This window comes from Lathyrus oleraceus, chromosome 6 (genome assembly GCF_024323335.1).
Source record: "Lathyrus oleraceus cultivar Zhongwan6 chromosome 6, CAAS_Psat_ZW6_1.0, whole genome shotgun sequence".
Taxonomy (NCBI): domain Eukaryota; kingdom Viridiplantae; phylum Streptophyta; class Magnoliopsida; order Fabales; family Fabaceae; genus Lathyrus; species Lathyrus oleraceus.
The window spans coordinates 210,747,811-210,764,910 of NC_066584.1; the positions used below are offsets into that span (position 1 = coordinate 210,747,811).

A 17,100-nucleotide genomic window follows, 5' to 3' on the forward strand; every position below is an offset into this window, starting at 1 on the left:
AATCCATATTTGTACTACTCATCTATGGGCTAGTGTTATTTCCCAACATCGACAATTTTGTGGATGTGAATGCTATTAGGATTTTCTCTTCTCTTAATCTTGTTCCGACTCTGTTGGGTGACACTTATTTCTCTTTTCATGTGAGGAATGCAAAGGGTCGTGGTCCCATTGTGTGATGTCTGCCTCTGTTGTACAAGTGGTTTATTTCGCACTTGCCTCAGACGCTCGCCTTCAAGGAGAACAAGGGATGTCTACGGTGGTCTGCAAGACTTATGTCTCTCACTAATGATGATATCTCTTGGTATAACTGTGTTTATGATGGTGTTCAGATTATTGACTCTTGTGGTGAATTCTCCAATGTGCCTCTTCTTGGTACATGTGGTGGAATTAACTACAATCCTGCTTTGGCTCGTCGTCAGCTTGGGTTCCCCTTAAAGGATAAACCTAACAACATTTTGTTGGAAGGTGTGTTCTTTCAAGAGGGTAAAGATCCCCAGAACTTGAAGAGCAGGATGGTTCGCGCCTGGCGCAAAGTTCATAGGAAGGGAAGGAATGAGCTTGGTCCGAAGAATTACATTGCTTTGGAACCCTACACCGCTTGGGTGCGGAGGAGAGCTCTTGAGTACCGCATGCCATACGATTATCCGAGACCTACCCATATGGTTATGGTTGGGCCTTCAAACCTCCCTAATCAAGCAGTAGAGGAGTTGAGAGACGAAGACCGGTCGCGTGCATGGGTTCGTGAGTGTGAGGAACTTCTTCAGCAGCTCAAAGATAAGGATGCATTGATAGAATTTCTAGAGCATCAAGTTACTGATGAGCCTGATGATGTGGTTACTTCTCTTCTTCCTCACTCATCTAGGTGTTGGAAGAGGAAGTATGATCAGCTCGCCAAGGAGAAGGCCGATATGGAAGCAGCTTACGAGAGAGAGGTGAAGAGGCTTCGTGCAGCTTATCTTCTGATCTCGAGGGCTTTGGACGATTGTTTCTAGGGCTCCATAGGATTTTCATCCTCCTTTTCTCTTGTATTGTATTTGGTTACCAAAACTGTATTACTTTCTTGGTGTAAAAAAATTTCCCAAATATTATTGCCATGAGTATTCTATATAAAAGTTAAATATTTTCAAAATATTTGCAGATAGATCTCTATAAAGTTCCTCTGATAAAAAACAAATCATATGCACAAACATTGCATGCATCATATGCATAAGCAGGTTTTGTTTTGAGCTCTTGATCATTGGTCTAACTCTTTGCTCTTCATTTATTTTGAAGACAAGCTGACGCACCGGTATAATACCAGAGCTAATCATCCGAGGATAATGGAGCATTTAGAGCAAGAGAACAGGGTCCTGAAAGAAGAGATTGTTAGGTTGACTGCCATGATGGAGTTAGTTCTGGCCGCCCAGAGCCAAGCTTCGCCAACTCCTGCAACTCCTCCCAGGAGGACTGTTATATCAGAGATAGCAACTTCTATTGTGCCAGCTGCAACAGCTCACTTCGCTCCGTCTATGCCAGCCGGGTTCCCTGGGGGAATGCCTGATAATTTTGTGCCAAAGGGTTTTTCTCCTACTCTCGCTTCCATGCCGGCATCTAGCCCGGTCATATCTGTGCCACCTCCCGTTGTGCATATCTTACCCCGTGTTGAAGACACCATCTATCATTCTGAACCGTCTGAGGGTCCGGATGTTTATGAGAAGATTGACGAGATGAAAGACCAATTCCTTGAGTTGCGCAAGAAACTGAAGACTTTGAGGGGTAAGGACCTCTTTGGTAAAAGTTCTGCTGAGTTGTGCCTAGTGCCCAACATGAAGATCCCTATTAAATTCAAAGTACCTGACTTTGAGAAGTATAAGGGAAATACATGCCCGCTCAGCCATCTTGTGATGTATGCTCGCAAGATGTCAACACAGACTGATAATGATCAACTTCTGATCCACTCCTTTCAGGATAGCCTGACTGGTGCCGTGCTCCGGTGGTATATGGGGCTGGAGAGTGCAAGCATCCGCTCTTTTAAAGATCTAGGTGAGGGTTTCGTCAAGCAGTATAAATGTAATGTGGATATGGCTCCAGACAGGGACCAATTGAGGGCGATGTCGCAGAAGGACAAGGAGACCTTCATGGAGTACGCCCAGAGATGGAGAGAACTGGCAGCTCAGATAGTGCCACCCCTAGAAGAGAAGGAGATGACAAAGATCTTCTTGAAGACTTTGAGCTCTTTCTATTATGAAAGAATGATCGCCAATGCTCCCTCAGACTTCACCTAAATGGTGAATATGGGGATGAGATTGGAAGAGGGGGTCCGTGAAGGACGTTTGTCTAGAGATGATGGTTCCTCAGCAAAGAAGTATGAAGGCTTTGCTAGGAAGAAAGAGTGAGAGACTCATGTTGTATCCTCTCACATTAAAAGAAGTCCCTCTGTAAGGAGGAAGGATGTGCGTCCAGCCATCAACCAACACCAGGTGGCTCATATAGCACCTGCTTTTAGAGAAGTTCATCAACAACAACAACAACATCGTCAACAACAGCAGGCATACCAGCCTCGAAACAATAATAACACCAGCACCAGCAATTACGAGAGGAAGAGAGTAACTTTTGACCCAATTCCGATTACATATGCTAAGCTTTATCCTTCTTTAATAGACAGAAAGCTGATAACTCCACGAGACCCACCTGTTGTACCCACCAATCCTCAGTGGTGGTATAAGTCCGAGCTTCATTGTGTATATCATTCTGGTGCTCCCGGACATGATGTGGAGAACTGTTACCCGTTGAAGACCAAGGTGCAAGACCTTGTGAGAAGTGGGATATTGTTTTTCGAGGACGTAGGTCCTAATGTTAAGAAGAACCCATTGCCAGAGCATGGGAAAGCAGCTGTTAACATGGTCCAGGGTTGCCCTGGAAAATACAAAGTCCTATATGTGAATGACATAAGGCAACCTTTGGTCGAGATGTATAAGCTGTTGTGTGAACACAGCCACTACGAGTACGACCATGATAGGTGTCAGGTGTGCACTATCAGTGAGAGAGAATGCCGACAAGTGAGAAAGGACATCCAAGAGATGATTGATTAGGGGATGATTGAAATACTTCAGAATCGTAATGAGGACGAAGTCGATGTTATCACCCCAGTGTTTAAAATTCTTGAGCCTATTGTCGTCAAATATGATGGCAGCAAGAAAAAGGTATCACCAACTCTTTGTATAAAGCCACCGGGTCCTGTCCCGAATGTATCGGACAAGGCTGTTCCCTACCGATATAACGCTGTGATGCTAGAAGATGGAAAGGAGGTGTCGTTGCCCTCAACTTCTGTAGTGAGCATTTCAGACGTCAGTGGAGTTATCCGTAGTGGTCGTGTTTTCTCGGCTTCGCCAAAATCCCATGAAGATGTTGTGAAGAAGGCTGTTGTTAATCCTGCCGGTCCTGTGGGGACATCTTCTCAAAATAATCATGTTCCTGTTGTTGACCCTGTTGCTGTCAAGAATAATAACACTCCTATCCTGGTTGGCCAGTCTGGCATGTTGAAAGAGTATGGTGATGAGATGCTAAGGCTCATCAAAAGAAGTGAATACAATGTTATTGATCAGCTGCTACAAACTCCATCAAAGATATATGTCTTATCTTTGTTGATGAATTCCGAGCCACACCACGAAGCTTTGCAGAGGGTGTTGGACATGGCATATGTTGACCATGATGTCACCATAAAACAGTTTGATAACATTGTTGCAAATATAACTGCTTGGAACAACTTGAGCTTCTATGATGCTGATCTTCCCCAGGAGGAAAAAGACCACAATTTGGCTTTACACATTTCAATGAACTGTAAGGATGATGCCTTGTCCAATGTGTTGGTGGACACAGGATCATCACTTAATGTGTTGCCAAAATCCATTCTTGCTAGACTTTCATACCAGGGGCCTCCCATGAGGCAGAGTGGGGTGGTTGTGAAGGTGTTTGATGGATCGCGAAAATTTGTGATCGGCAAATTAGAACTCCCGATCAAGATTGGACCTAGTGATTTCCAGATCACTTTCCAAGTCATGGAAATTCATCTATCTTACAGTTGTTTACTTGGCAGACCATGGATTCACGAGGCAGGCACCGTGACATCCACCCTACACCGAAAATTGAAGTTTGTAAAGAACAAGAAGTTGGTGGTGATAGGGGGAGAGAAGGCTCTCTTGGTCAGTCATTTATATTCCTTCTCCTACATTGATGCTGAGGATGAGGTTGGGACCCCCTTCCAAGCCTTATCTATTGCTGAGCCTTCAAGGAAAGGGCTTTCTTCATTTGTCTCCTATAATGATACGAAGTTGGCCATTGAGCATGGTGCAACTCCTGTTTTGGGGAAAATGATCAAGTTGGAAGATTACAAGTCCTGAGCTGGCATATGGTATTCTTCTGGTGTTTCCAATGAGCGTGGGTTGTTCCAGAGTGGAGGTTTCATCAACACCATTGAAGATCAGGAAGCTGCTGCCATTGTTGAAGATGATGAAGAGGAAGACCTTGGCAACTTTGTCATACCTGGTGGAATCTGCAATAATTGGGTCGCTATTGATGTTCCAAAAGTTATCCATAAGTCAATGTAATGTGTTCATTTTGTTCAAAAACCCTTCTCCCATGTCAAACAGAGAAGTGATGACATTGTTGGCATAATTTGATTAATACAATGATATTCATTCCATAATTGCATGTTAAATGTTTGTTTTTCCAAATTATTTTTCCTTTTTGCTTTTTTGCATGAAATTGGTGTTCACCCTGAAACCCTAAAAAGAGAATAAAAATCAATCTTTTCATCTGCATAATGATTTGCCTTGTTTGAATTCTGAAATCTCTTTTATACTCAATATCATTATGCAGGTTAATCAAATACATTGAACATAATGATCCAACACCATCTCCCAACTTTGAGTTCCCTATATTTGAGGCAGAAGAAGATGATGTTGAAGAGATTCCTGGTGAGATTACCTGTCTGCTTGAGCATGAGGAGAAGATCATTCAGCCGCATCTTAAGAATCTGGAAACAGTCAACTTGGGGTCTGAAGACTGCATTCGTGAAGTGAAGATTGGTGCACTCCTTGAAGAGTCTGTTAAGAAGGGGTTGATTGAGTTGCTACGAGAATATGTCGACGTCTTTGCCTGGTCGTACGAAGATATGCCTGGTCTAGATACTGATATCGTGCAACATTTCTTGCCATTGAAACCTGAGTGTGTGCCTGTGAAGCAAAAGCTCAGAAGAACTCATCCTGATATGGAAGTGAAGAGTAAAGAAGAAGTTCGGAAGCAGATTGATGCGGGGTTTCTGGTGACTTCTACATATCCTCAATGGGTGGCCAATATTGTGCCTGTGCTTAAGAAAGATGGAAAAGTCGGAATGTGTGTGGATTACCGTGACTTGAATAAAGTTAGTCCGAAAGATGATTTTCCTCTACCACACATTGATATGTTGGTAGACAATACAGCTAAATTCAATGTCTTTTCATTTATGGACGGATTTTCTGGCTATAACCAGATTAAAATGGCACCCGAGGATATGGAGAAGACAACATTCATCACACCTTGGGGAACATTCTGTTATCGAGTGATGCCCTTCGGTTTGAAGAACGTCGGAGCCACGTATCAACGAGCTATGACTACTTTGTTTCATGATATGATGCACAAGGAGATCGAGGTATATGTTGATGATATGATTGTGAAGTCGAAAATGGAAGTTGAACATGTAGAACACTTGTTGAAGCTTTTCCAGCGTTTGAGGAAGTACAAACTCCGCTTGAATCCGAACAAGTGTACACTTGGAGTCCGTTCTGGCAAGTTATTGGGAGTTATTGTCAGCGAAAGAGGTATTGAAGTTGATTCTGCCAAGGTTAAAGCAATACAAGAGATGCCTGCACCCAAAACTGAGAAGCAAGTCCGAGGTTTTCTTGGCCGCTTAAACTACATTTCGAGATTTGTATCCCATATGACTGCCACATGTGTGCCTACATTCAAGCTCCTTCAGAAAGATCAGCGTCATGATTGGACCGAGGATTGCCAAAAGGCCTTTGACAGTATCAAAGAGTATTTGTCTGAGCCTCCGATTCTGTCTCCACCTGTCGAAGGGAGACCATTGATTATGTACTTGACCGTGCTTGATGATTCCATGGGTTGTGTCCTTGGTCAGCAAGATGAATCAGGAAAGAAGGAATATGCAATATACTACGTGAGTAAGAAGTTCACTGATTGTGAGTCTCGGTACTCAACGCTTGAGAAGACATGTTATGCTTTGGCTTGGGCTGCTAAGCGTTTACGCCAGTATATGTTGAATCATACGACTTGGTTGATATCCAAGATGGATCCAATCAAGTATATCTTTGAGAAGCTTGCTTTAACTAGGAGGATTGCCCGTTGGCAGATGTTGTTATCTGAGTATGATGTTGAGTATCGAGCTCAAAAAGCTATTAAAGGTAGTATCTTGGCTAACCATTTGGCACATCAACCAATTGAAGATTATAAGTTTGTGCAGTACAACATCCCTGATGAGGAGATTTTGTATTTGAAGATGAAAGATTATGATGAACCTACGCTCGAAGAAGGGCCAGAGCCTGGTTCCCGATGGGGTATGGTCTTCGATGGCGCTGTTAATCAGTATGGAAATGGTATTGGGGCAGTGATTATTACTCCCCAAGGCACACATTTTCCTTTTACAGCAAGGCTAACTTTCAAATGCACGAATAATATGGCGGAGTATGGGGCTTGTATTTTGGGTTCGGAAGAGTGTATTGATCTTAGGATCAAACATATTGATGTTTATGGTGATTCGACCCTTGTTGTTAATCAGATTAAGGGTGAATGAGAGACGAACCAGCCTGGCCTCATCCCATATAGAGATTATGCGAGGAGGATTTCAACTTTCTTTACTAAGGTTGACTTCCATCATATTCCTCGAGATGAGAATCGAATGGCAGATGCTCTTGCTACGCTTGCTTCAATGATTATGGGAAGTATTGGAATGAAGTCCCCAATATTACCGTGATGCTCTTGGATAGACCAACTCATGTGTTTGCAGTTGAGGAAGTAAAAGATGATAAGCCCTGGTATTATGATATCAAATGTTTTCTTCAGATTCAGACTTACCCGCCTAGGGCATCTGTTAAAGATAAGAAGACTTTGAGGAGATTATCTGGCAGTTTCTACCTTAATGGTGATGTGCTTTACAAGAGGCATTTTGACATGGTTTTGCTCAGATGTGTGGATAGACACGAAGCAGACCTGTTGATGACTGAAGTCCATGAGGGTTCATTTGGTACACATTCCAATGGACATGCCATGGCAAAGAAGATGTTGAGAGCAGGTTACTATTGGCTGACAATGGAGTGTGACTGCAGCAAGTATGTGAAGAAATGCCACAAGTGTCAAATTTATGCGGTTAAGATTCATATTCCATCAACACTTCTGAATATTATTTCCTCACCATGTCCTTTCTCCATGTGGGGAATTGACATGATTGGCATGATTGAACCAAAGGCATCAAACGGTCACCGTTTTATTCTCGTAGCTATTGATTACATCACCAAGTGGGTTGAAGCGGCATCGTATGCAAATGTGACCAAGCATGTGGTTGTAAAGTTTATCAAGAATTAACTCATATGTCGGTATGGTGTGCCAGACAAGATCATTACTGATAATGGATATAACTTAAACAATAAGATGATGAAAGAGTTGTGTAGTGAGTTCAAGATTGCACATCATAATTCTTCTCCCTTTAGACCAAAGATGAATGGGGTTGTTGAAGCTGCGAACAAGAACATCAAGAAGATTATTCAGAAGATGGTTGTTACGTACAAAGATTGGCATGAGATGCTGCCATTTGCTTGACATAGTTATCGTACATCTGTCCGCACTTCAACAGGGGCAACCCCTTTCTCTCTCGTATATGGCATGGGGGTTGTGCTCCCCGTGGAGGGTGATATCCCATCAATGGGAGTCTTGATGGAAGCACCGTTGACTGATGCTGAATGGGTTTAGAGTCGTTATGACCAGTTGAACTTGATAGAACAGAAGAGATTAACTGCCATGTGTCATGGTTAGTTATACCAGCAAAGGATGAAGAAAGCCTTTGATAAGAAGGTCAAGCCTCGTGTGTTCCGAGAAGGTGACCTCGTGCTCAAGAAAGTCTTGTCTTTCGCGCCCGATTCCAGGGGCAAGTGGACTCCAAACTATGAAGGTCCATATATTGTCAAGAGAGCATTTTCAGGCGGTGCTTTGTTGCTTACAACTATGGATGGGGAGGATTTCACTCGTCCTGTAAATTCAGATGCAGTCAAGAAATACTTCGCCTAAAATAAAAAGAGAATAGCTCGCTAAGTTGAAAACCCGAAAGGGCGGCTTAGGAAAAAATGAGCGTCTCGGTGGATTGAAAACCCGAAAGGGCGATCCAGGAAAAAGTTAGAGACATAAAAAATGAATATATATATATATATATATATATATATATATATATATATATATATATATATATATATATATATATATATATATATATATATATATATATATATATATATATATATATCCCGCTAGATTGAGTACCTCACCCCGGGGCAATCTAGGCAAAAATTAGGGATTTGGCAAGTAATTGCATCCTGACAAGACTTTGTTCTACAGCTACCTTTTGTCAAAGATTCTCGCTCAGTCATCGTCAACTGAAGCTTCGAATACAGTGAATTCAGAGTTGGTGGAGAAACGGTCATTATGTTCAATGTAGCCCTTTTTCCATGTATATCGCCAATTTCAAATTTGTAAAGATCCATGGAGTCTCGCCATTTGCGGACCACCATTCTATTAAATAAATTTGAGCCTTTATCCAATTCTTTGCACTCTTATTTGTTTCTGTTTAACAAATGTTTGCATGTTTTAATTGATAAACATCATTGTTTTAAACAAATAAAATTTTATAAATTGTTTTAAACAAAATGAACATTCATAATGACTGAAAGGATAGCCGAAACGTCTTCAGGGCTCTCCCAAGGATAGTACGATTTCCAAAAGGTAAGACATTTGTTCATATTCTGGCATGTTTATATCCTTTTCATCAACTTTCATTTGTTTCATCAGCAAGAAGTTGTTTAGAGCAGTTGGTGAAGGGCTTGAGTCCCTTTTCATCCCCAACACAGCATGTGTTGACGAAGGATTTGTTTCCGTTTCCCTCAGGCAAGGTATTTTCCTTTGGGAATTTCGGCAGTTTATCCCTAGTAGGGTTCCTACAGTTTATCCCCTGCAGGTTTGCTTGATCCGGGTTGATAATTTGTATCCCCTCCATGCTTGAAATTTTATTCTAAGTATTGAGATGATGAGGAAGATATGTTGTTTCCTTCCCCAGCGGAGCAAATTGTTCTTTCTCCCCTTAGCAGAGATGTTTCTTCAGCGGTTGGAAGGGAGTGTTTTGATTGATGAGTATCTGTTTGGTGGTTGTTCCCCATAGAGTTTCACATCATTCCTTGATAAGTTCCCTAGTAGAGTTGCTTCTACGACGGATGGTATTGGTATTCAGCCACCTGTTCCCGAGAATTGTTGGAAAATCCCCGACAGTTGAAAGTTATGACTTTGCCTATTCCCAGCGGTGGTCTATGTCTCCTGGTATTAGATCATCCCCACCAGAACTGATTTCTCCTGTGGGCCTTGTCTTTCTTTTTGAAGATATTGCATCGGATGTCCGTTCGTGGCTCTTGAGCCTGTTTGTGTTAGATATGTATGTCTGTCAGCATTAATCATACATAAAATACGCATATACATGCATAATCATAGCATTCAGATATTCATGATGCATTCTTTGCTATATATCTTTGACTTGTTATCTCCTGCTATTGGTGAAATATTCGTCCCCATGCAAATGTTTGTGTTTGATCTCATCATATAGAGTCAGCCCCATAGGCAGAAACTCTCTATCTTTCCTTCTTTATTCCCCATTGAGTTTTGTCCTCATGGATGATTAATGTTTCAGTTTCCTCCCCAGTTGTTTATTGGGATGGAATTACTCCCCTGAGTTATATCCTCATTGGGTTGAGTCTTGTTAATTGTGTCTTTCTAGTTTGTTCCTAGATTGACTCCTTTCTTGTGATTCCCCTGTAGTTCCCTGTGGTTTAGTGGTTCAATTGCTCAGTAACCAGTAATTGTTCATCCTTTCCCCAGCGTATTTCTGTGGCCTTCTACCCAGTAACCGAAAGTTGTAAGTCCTATTTCTGTGGTTTTCTACCCAGTAACCGGTAGATGTAATCCCCTCTTTGTTGGTTATCTTTACCCAGTAGTCGGTATCGATATTCCTTCATTTTTTTAGTATACCATCCAGTAACCGGTGATATATCTCTTGGATAATTGCTTTTGTCAGGCAATGTATCCCCAGCGAGTCATCTTTCACTTACCCTTGTTTGGTAATGATTGTTTCTCCTTTTGATTGGTCATCATTTTATACCGAGTACTCGATATCCCGATGTCCTTTCTTTTCGGTCGATTTATCCTTCATTAACCCAGTAACCGGTTGTGGATAATCTTCCATGCGAGTATGTTATCTATGTTATGACGGTAATAGATAATATATCTCATGCGCTCTTCAGTTGAAGTCTTTTTCCTCCCCAGTTGAGCAAGATTCGCATTTCCTTGTGGAGTCGAATGCCCATCCTGTATGTTGAGTTTGCTTTTTCAGCCCTCCTTTCGGATTATGAGTGTCTTTGATATGTTCTCAATTCACGCCTGGTTGGTCACCTATTATATGCCCAGTAACCGGTATCCCTGGTGTTCCTTCCTTCTGCTCCCTATTATGACTTTTTGTCCCCTGTGGAGTCATATTTTCCTGAGTTGAGATGTGCCTTTTGGGTCCTCCTCAGATGTTTTGGATGATCGATATCTCTCACCCTTATACCAGTCTTAGATACTCTTTCTCCCTGAGCGTGTTGTTCTCTCACCCAGTAACCGGTGTTTTGAGAACATGTCTCGCTTTGAGTGTATTACCCAGTAATCGGTAATATCTCGTTATTTCTTCCTCAGGTGAGTCCTTTGTGGGCATCCCCGTCTGAGTCCGGATTTTTATCCGATGTATCCTTTGTGGATAGTTTCGCTGTATTGGCATATTCCCCAATACATGCATCTTTGCGTCAGCTCGAGTCTTTCCATCGATTTATTTTCATGGAATCCCTTCGTGTCTCCCAACAAGTTTTCAAGTCGTGACCTGCTCACGCATTTTTTCTTGTTTTTCCCTAGAGTCTTTGTCTCCCTAGTGAGTGTGTTACTCCTATGGATTTTTCAGTTTCTCCTGATTTCTTTTCCTTCATGGAAATTATTCACCATGAAGATTTTATTTTGCATACATACATTTGCATCATGAGGTCTCTTAGGGACCAAAATTCGTCTCTTTGTTATTATTTAAGCCTATTCTACCGCGTCGAGGCAAAGATTTTAACCTTCATATCTCCGGCTAGAATGACCTTAAATAGGGGCATCTGTAAGACCCTAATTTTGACCCTAAGATCCCTCATGGCATCATATCATTTGCTCAATACATTGCCTCAAGGATCATAGCATGTTTGGCTCCTTAACCCTAGAGGTGGGGATTGTGTGAGTTGGTTTGAGACCACCAAGTATGCTTGTATTGTATATTATTTCCTTTCTTATTTTGATTACTAACCAAAAATACAAAAATATGTCACTAACTCTTTTTGTTTTGAAGCTCAAGTGATCATGTGCTCCCATGCTCCTTGGAGGCTCCTAAGGTCAGTGATGTGGCTAGATGAGGATGAGAAAAAGCATGAAAATGGTCCACAAAGTTCATAATCATCATACATGTCTCCCAAGTATATCAATTTTCCAATTTGATAAAGATAACCCAAAGGGCTTGAGGATTGTTTCCCAAGGAAACCCTAATTTAATTGTGCATTGATTGTGCCTTGCTCATGAAGCAACCTCAACCTATGATCAAATTTAATCAAGGGAAGTTATTTCATTCATTATTTTTTGCATATATGAGCTTATGTGAGGTTCCTCAATCATTCATTCATCAATATTGGAAGGTTGACCTTGAGAAGTTGACCAGTTAAGTCATCTGACTAAACTGAGAATCACTGTGACACAACGTGTGATGTGTTTGTCAAATGAAGATGACCCCAAGAGAAAAATTGTTCTTAAGAACCATATTAACAACTTTCAGGTTCATCAAAAATCCATTTGAAACTTTGAAGGTCATCATTCATTTCAAAACATTATAGGTCATTTTGACTGAAACCCTAATTTCGGGTCAACTTCCCAAGGACCTAACTTCCTTATTTTTTATGATTTTGAGGTGAGACAAAATGTATTGGAAATATTAAGATGTCTACTTCAAATGTTATGTTGGACAAAATTTCATAATCCTAAAACAAATACATGTGATAATACAAAACATTATAGGTCACTTTGGACCTAAGTCATTGAATTTGAAAAATATCCAACTTCAAGTGCCCATATCTTTCTCATGCAAAATCCAAATGATGCAAAATTTAAGTCTAAATTTACCATCTTGAAAAGATATACAACTTTTATGTTGGAGGTGTTTCCATTTGAGGCTTGCATCATTGAAACAGAGGGGCTTGATAGTGCTTGCTTTTGTTGGAAATTTTCAAAGGGAACCTAGACATGTTTTGTACCCAAACTTTCACAGCCAGTTTTCATTAAGTTCTAATATCCAAATGAATTTTTGCCCAACATGACTTTTGTTCCTTATTTCAAGGGATTTCAAACCATTACTCACATTAATTTTTTGGACTTTCCATGAGTGAGTTTCGAAGAGCTTCATGTTTATGTTCATTTTTGCATTTCACTTTGTAACTTCATGTGCAAGCTTGTGCACTCTCTTGTGCACGTCCAATTCACTTCCCTTTGATCTCAGCATGGATTTCCATTCATTCTTGGGCCTCACATGCGCCTGTACAGGCCCATGCAAGAGGAATTCAAACTTCATTCACCCGATCCAAGCATTGCCTTGCATCACATTTCACCTATAAATAGAAGCTCATTCTCATTCAAATGGCAACCAAGTGGAAATCTGAATTGCTTCTGAATTGGAAACCAAACCCTCACTAAAGGAATTTCCAGTTTTCTCTTTCACTTTCAAGCTTGAATTTCAACATCATTAGTTGATCTTCAAAGCTCAATTCCTTAACCTAGCATCATCATCACACTTCTATAGCAAAAGTAGATCAAGAGCTTGGACAATTTGTGCTGTTTGAAGCTCCATTTCAAAGGTAGAACACCAAACTTTCTTAATCTAGATCTTGCAATATAATGTAAATCTCATTGGTTTGTGTTGTTTTCTGAAGTCCTCATGCATGAGGCAGACCAGTGGTGGTCTCAATTTTGCAAATCGTGCCATTTCAGTTCATGTACCATGATCTTCAAGGAGGATCCATGGTCACAGGGGTGATGTACATCACCTCAACTTCATTTTGATACCTTCATTTTTCATTTTCATTGAGGTTTGTTTTCCTGCGCGTGGTGGATTGATCTGGTTAGATCGTTGGAAAAGATGGTGGTTTCCACCACCATCCCCACGTGGGAGCTTCAGAGCCTTTGGATCTTGCTGAAATGTTTTAATCGTGGTCTTTCATTATGTTGACTCATTTTAATGCAAAGTGTAGCGCGCTTGACTCAGGTGTTTCGTGTATCCGCGCCTTAGAACCACATGATCATTGCCATGTCAATTAATGAACCCATCTGAGGGCGCTGGATTTTCCTGATTTTCTTATTTTTGTTTTAATTTCATTTAATTCCTTTTATTTTCAAAAATTCATCAATATTTTATTTGAAGTCACAAAAATATGAGACCAATGCCAAAAAGATTCTTGAAAAATCTAGTTTCATATTTTGATTTTTAATTATTTTTGTGACTTCATTTATTATTTTTTGTGAATTATTTGGTTTTTTATGGTTTTAATTCATTTTTAATTACTTTCTGATATTTGAAAAATCCAAAAATATTTTCCTAACACCTATGGATCATGATAAGTCAATGAAAAATAGTCTCATCAATTTCTTAATTGATTTGAGATTTACTTGAGATTTTAATTCATATTGTGTTATTTTTTATTGTTTTTAATTGTTTTAAAATAGTTTCTGATTTCAAAAATTATTGAGAACATTTGTCAAAGCTTGTTTGACCATGTTAGACCTATGAGAATTTAATTGGACTTGTTGAAGTTGATTTGAATTAAATTTGAGGTTTGACCATATTTTGTTTATTTTATTTTGCATTTAATTTTAATTCAAAAACTACAATAAAAATATGTTTGACTTGTTGACTTGTAATCTTCATTTCTCTTCTGTTTAGCATTGATTGATGATGATTTGATTCACATTTGGTCATTTGTGTTTGATACTTTATTTCTCTTTCCATCCATTCCATCTTCATCCCATTTCTTTTTATTTTTTGGGCAATGAGTCAATGTCTTATGGTTGGTCTTGACAAATGAGGGGTTTAACCTTCTTTGATCCAAGTCAAACTCAACTTGATTCAAGATCAAGTGAGTTGCTTTGTGTCCAAGATAGGTTGCTTCTTGGTCAAGCAAAATACCTAAAGTCCATATAAGGCCTTCCCCTTTTGTTTTGGCAGGGCAAGTTTTAGGAGCTTGGCTTACTAGTCATGATCTCTAACTTGTGTTTATTTGCCTATAGTTTTATTGATCGGCCTCAGATAGGTGTGACTACTACACTAGTCCACTTACGATTGCTTAACATAGCGCTACATTGTCTTATGACAAAACTATCATAACCATACTAATTACTAACTTTAAATTTGAGCATTTAATTTCTTGCCCTTTACTTTAATGCACTTTATTTCTTGCCCATTTATTCATATTGCCTTTTCATTTTGCTTTCTTGACCATATATTTTATGTTTATGCCATTTTCCTTTTGCTTATTTGAGCTCATTATTGTATATAAATATATTGTTGTCTTGTGTTTGTTTTGCCTTTGTTTTGTGTGAACCCAATGCAAAAAGGAGAAAGGACTTAGAATTAGGACATACCTATGCTTAAAGGACTTCAAGAGTAACTAGGCCTCATGCCTTTAGAATACTAAACTTGTTGAAGAGCAACTAGGCCTCATGCCTTTAGAATGCTAAATCTCAAAGTTGACTTCAAAGAATACTAAACTTCTCCATTCCTCTTATTGTGTTGTGAACCTTTTGATGTTTGCTTTTGTGTGATAGGGATTCCATCTTGAGATAGAAAAGAGGACCATTGTCATGAATAGCCAAGTTAAGAAAGACAAGCAAATTAGAGATCCTAGGAGCTTGAATATACTTGTTTGATTGCTTGAGTGTGTGCTAAGTCCAAAGGAAAGGAGCATCTTGAATTATCTATGTGATTTCAAGAAAAGGAACTCCAAGGGTTTTATCCTCTCTCTTATCTTTGTATACTTTAGGACTAGCACTTTCTCTTCTTCTCCTCACTCTAACCCAAGCCAAAATCTTTTCTTTCAAAACTTTGACATTGTTTTCAAACTAGAAACCTTGGCCTTATGCCTTTGACTTTTCAAAATCTTTTCATCAATACTCATTGTGAATAAATCTTAATCCAACTTTGACTCCATTTTGTAAATAAATTAACTTGTAAATACAACTCACTTCAAGTTGTTTTGTGGTTCCAGTGGCCACCTTTGTCTAAAACCTTTTCATAAACATTAGTCATAGGTTTGAGTTATCATAGTGGTTGGTATAAATCTCACCTTATCCTTAGTGATTGGATTATAAGTCTTCCATACTTATTATAGGTTTAACCCCACACTAGTATGTTGAAGCTATCCTCACATGGTGGATTGTTGGTTTAGGTTGAGTTTTCTCCCTTTGATAAAAAAATACCTTAAGGCTTTTGATCAAATCAATTCACCAATCTTTGAGATTTTTACCCCGAACTACAAGGTTTTGATCCTACCTTTTGTGATGGTAGGTAGGCAATGGGTTCATGCATTCAAACAACAAAATTTGTAAATATAATCTATTCTCTTCTCATCCCCCCAATCTTTTGCACAAATCTTTTCACAAATACCAACCTACAACACATATTTGCAAAAAGAGGTTCCCTTAGAGTACTAAGGATGTTTTGGGTGCGTAAAACCTTCCCATTTCATAACCGACCCCATACCTAGATCTCTTACATTTTTATTAGTTTTTGATTTGATAAAACTTATTACTTGGCTTTTGTTCACTTTTTAGCCTTTCCTTTGGACAAATAAAAGTGCGGTGGCGACTCGAATTGTATGTTTACTTTTGGTTTAGTCAATAAACCTAAAGGTAACGAAAACCCCGCTATAATAAGTATCTTCTGAAATTATTCCTCAGTTGTACTCACAAATGATTCATCAAATTTTGGAACTTCCCAACCGTTATTAGGGATTCCCTAGTAAAGTCATCTTCCATTCCCAAAATATTTCCCCAAGTAGAGTCAGGTATTTCAACCATTGCTAGGAATTGTCACTGAACTATCTTGTTTCCTTTCATGTTTTCCCAGAAGAGTCAGGTATTCTAGTCGTTGGTAAAGGATCTTCGTTATACTTCGTCTATCCCCTGCTAAGAATCATCATTTTCATTTATCTCTTACCATAGTCAAGTATTCTTAGCCTTTGTTAAGAATCGTCAATGAACTTTCCCTTTTTCTTTGAACAAGAGGCGCATTTAGTATTGTTCCCCAAGCCAAGTCAGATATTCATAGCCGTAGCTAAGAAACATCTTCAAACTTCTTACCCCAGTATAAAATTAGGTATCTCAATCTTTATAACGAATCGTCACTAATTTGCTCTCTTCCCCAGCTAGGTCAGGTATTCCATCCGTTGCTAGGAATCGTCACTGAACTTTCAATTCTCCTCGGCAGAGTCTGGTATTCTAGTAGTTGAAAAGAATTGTCACTGAATTGTATGATCTCCCCAGCAGATGTCAGGTATTCCATCCGTTGCTAGGAATCATTGATTAACTTTTATATTTTCTCAACAGAGTCAGGTATTATAGTCTTCACTAAGAATCGTGATTGTACCTTCTTGAGAAATTCATCCTCAAACAAAGTTAGGTATTTCTGGCCATTATTAGGAATCTTTGTCGAACTATTTG

The 17,100-nt window shown here is 39.5% G+C and overlaps 1 pseudogene; it reads left to right on the plus strand.

Annotated features, from left to right (window-relative positions):
- Positions 1-2,991: 2,991 nt before the first annotated feature.
- The window catches only part of LOC127094812 (probable LRR receptor-like serine/threonine-protein kinase At1g53430), a 114,326-nt pseudogene continuing 100,217 nt past the window's right edge, over positions 2,992-17,100 (plus strand).